A 3,823-nucleotide genomic window follows, 5' to 3' on the forward strand; every position below is an offset into this window, starting at 1 on the left:
GATATGTACATAAAGGGGATCTTTGGATAATAATGCTGTTCGGACCTAAAGTTTACCTATACACGGATTAAGCATAAAGTCATACTATTTTATTATGCCATTGAAGGGGGGGGAGATAATACCGATTTAAGAGTAGTTCACTACTGCAATAAAAAAAAGAGAATTCTAGTTAACGGTTCCAATTTATTCTGAATTTTGCAGCCTGTGAATAGAAATCCACTTTTTCTTCTTTTTCATCTCAATAGAAAGAAATGGGAAGTTTTATTGTGTTAACAATGTATGTTTTAAGATAGAATCTATCGAGGAGAATAATAGAAACTGGATCAAAAAAAGCAGGAATAGATTTTTTGAAAAAGATTGGAAAAAAGTAAGTAGAATTATATTCAAAATAAAAGGGGCTTTTCGTAAGAAAACGTGGATGAATACTTGCTGTTTTCTAGATTTTTGATCGGATTTTTTGGCGGCATGGCCAAGCGGTAAGGCAGGGGACTGCAAATCCTTTATCCCCAGTTCAAATCTGGGTGCCGCCTGATCAATAAAATACTTAGGTTTTTTTTTATAGTGCTGATCGAATTCGATCAATTTTTACTTCGCATAAGTTCGGGCAAGAGAGTAACTGGGCCTGCCGATACTGGGTTTAGAGAAACCATACCATAGTTCTATCCTCAAACTAGGGTTAGGGTTTGTTTTGACGGTAGTGGCCAAAATGGTTATCAATAGGGGTGAGGTAGTGTTTCCTTATTCTTTTATTATATGAATTTGAATTGGTTCTTAATTGAGATTCGATTTGATAATTTTAAAATACGAGGATAAGATGTCAGAAATCTTGGTATCCAAAGAAAGGTCCCTAAGGGGCATTCTTTTTTTTTTTCAATCTAAGATTCAAGAAGGGACTCCACGAAAGAATATCAAGACTTACTAATTATTATACATTTTTTTATCGTACATCTTATGTTACCTACATACACTAAAGTAAGGACTACTTAATTTTAATTCTAACGAGAATCAGATTAAATAGGTCGATCAAAAATCAATTTAGGAGTTGTGTTATGGATAAAATCTCTTCCTCTTCATTCTTTCATAGAATGATACAAAGCAAGGCTGCAGGGTTTAGGTCAAAAATAAACATTAGGTAAGGTAGGTATCCAATAAATATTTATCTATCGTTAATTTTATGGTATATTCGGGCGTCCTTTGCTTAAAAAAAAAAAAAGAGTAACAAAAGGAATAAAAAATCTTCCTATTCCCGCTTCTTCTATTCAGGACATCATTCCCGTACTCTTTCTTTTTTAAGGAAAAAAGGGCTATAGTATCGTATTTTTAATGCTCTCTAATTCTACCAGAATTCCTATAAGAATTTGTTAGGAGTAAATTCCTTGAACTGATTGATCCATGGCCTTAGGGCGGAATCCCTTTTTGACTCTGTACCCTTGATTCCACTATGATTATTGATCAATAGTAGAATAGAATAATCCCTTCATAGAAATAGGAGACATAATTTAGATGGATATAGTAAGTCTCGCTTGGGCTGCTTTAATGGTAGTCTTTACATTTTCTCTTTCACTAGTAGTATGGGGAAGGAGTGGACTCTAGGGATACTACTAATTGATTAAGTAATCAAATTGTTGTATCAATTCTTTTCATTAATGGATCATTTTGCATTAATCATTTTGTCAAACGTTATTCTTTAATCTTTTTCTTTAGTTTTGTTTCACTCCTGTAAGAAACTCTTGTATTGTAAGTTGTAATGTAAGAAAGAGCCATTATACCAATTCATAATTTCTACTAGAAATGACGAATGGTTAAAAAAAGTTCTATACATAAGAAAATTCGACTTTCTTCCACGGAACTATTCACGGCATATCACACATTTTCCATTTCCTTTTACTTTTTACTATAGTCTATTCTTAATATTATTTTTCTTTCCTTCCATGGATTCTTTGGTCAAGAATTGTCTTAGATTTTTTTATTTTGACCTGATTGAAATTAAGTGGATGCAATGAAAAAAGAAATTGAATTAGACTACTTAACTATTTCAATCTACTAATCTATTCTATGTAGATTCAAAGATAATATAATAGAAAGAATCTAAAGTGTCGTAGAAAAAACTATATGTAGTTCTTTCTACCACACTTTAAGATTCCAACCAGATCCTTTCATTTAAGACTTGGATTTTTTTTTATTTAATCCCTTTTTAATTTCTTCAATGATTAATTGGAATTCCAATTAATTATTTTGGCTGACTGTTTTTACATAAATAATAAGTAAAAAAGAAGTAGGAACTAGAATGAACAGTGCAGTAGCAATAAATGCGAGAATATTGACTTCCATAACCTCTTTATTTTTTTATTTTCACAATAACTCGGGATGTAATCCCATGGAGAGGAAAAAGGGGTATCTTGTAAATTCAAGGGTAGGGCTTGCATTCTGATAATACTGAATCAATTCAATATTATGAATATCGGATCTATCAAATCAATTCATGGATGAGAGTTATATTTCACGGATGAGAGTTATATAGTATAACATAGGAAGATCCTCTATCCACACTAAGACCAAAATGGGTTTTTTGATTGGATTAGGAATTCCCTCTTTTTTAATCCTTTTCTACTTTTTCTTTTCTATATCTCTAACCCACGAGCTTTCTTAATCTTCTACTTTCTTAATCTTATACAATTTCCCTTCCTTTTTCTTATAGTTATACATACAATTATGTATGTATTATATGACCAACTTTCTATGGGTCACATAGACATCCAAATAAGCAGTAGAAGTGAGATGGGGGAAAAGAGGTCTGAAATAAAAAGGGAATACGATTTATGTATGGATTCCGGTAAAATACCGGTACTCTATTCCATAAGAGTGGAATAGGAAATTAAGATGAGGATGGTATCATCATAAAGAAAGATAGAGTAATATAATATCCTAAATTCTACTAATCCACATATCGTATGTGTGTCTTTCTTTATCTTTATCGATCGGGAGTAGTGAAAAAAAATTCCTATATGCCTTCCCTCCCTCTTTAATGAGGGATGCAAAATAAAAAAGTGAAGTAAGGGTGCCCTGTGGGTATTTGATCTTGCTCCCTGCCCCTTTTTTTTCATGGAAAAAAGGAAATATCAATTTCTCCATTCATTGAACCCTAGTTCGGGACTGACGGGGCTCGAACCCGCAGCTTCCGCCTTGACAGGGCGGTGCTCTGACCAATTGAACTACAATCCCCGCGGGGTGTATGGCATACCCATTCTTAAATAGAACCATAAGAAGATTCGATTCGTCTTTCGTACTCTAAGAAATAGACGAATCATATACTACATACCCACATATTATATTATACGTGGGTATAGTGAGAGTGACATAACTAGTATGTCGTGATTTTTTTATCACTAAAAATGGATAATAATCCAGCCTTCAATAAGAAAAACTCTTTTGTTTGTAAGAAAGGAATGAGAGAGATATGGATTAGAAAAAAAAAATTTCCCTTTTTTCTTTATCTTTTATTTCTATAGATCAGACATTTTATTTTATGGAAGAAAAACAAAAGGATTTAGTTCATACTCACGAAGCCCTAGATTTTTGGTTTGGGCCGAGCTGGATTTGAACCAGCGTAGACATTGTCAACGAATTTACAGTCCGTCCCCCATTAACCACTCGGGCATCGACCCAGGAAGAATTTATTCTAGGGTTTTTTGCTAATCTATGATTAACCTCCTTTCATAATACTCCCTACCCCCAGGGGAAGTCGAATCCCCGCTGCCTCCTTGAAAGAGAGATGTCCTGAAACCACTAGACGATAGGGGCATCACTAGACGATAGGGCCATA

At 33.6% G+C, this 3,823-nt stretch overlaps 2 non-coding genes across 2 annotated transcripts; one reads left to right on the forward strand and one right to left on the reverse strand.

Annotated features, from left to right (window-relative positions):
* Window positions 1–459: 459 nt before the first annotated feature.
* TRNAC-GCA (transfer RNA cysteine (anticodon GCA)) lies at window positions 460–530 on the forward strand. The gene has a single exon. It is a non-coding gene; the product is annotated as a tRNA-Cys (tRNA).
* Window positions 531–3,148: 2,618 nt separating this feature from the next.
* Window positions 3,149–3,222, reverse strand: TRNAD-GUC (transfer RNA aspartic acid (anticodon GUC)). Its single transcript has one exon. It is a non-coding gene; the product is annotated as a tRNA-Asp (tRNA).
* Between the last annotated feature and the right edge of the window lie 601 nt (window positions 3,223–3,823).

The sequence above is a fragment of the Aegilops tauschii genome, unplaced genomic scaffold (genome assembly GCF_002575655.3).
Source record: "Aegilops tauschii subsp. strangulata cultivar AL8/78 unplaced genomic scaffold, Aet v6.0 ptg000977l_obj, whole genome shotgun sequence".
NCBI lineage: Eukaryota > Viridiplantae > Streptophyta > Magnoliopsida > Poales > Poaceae > Aegilops > Aegilops tauschii.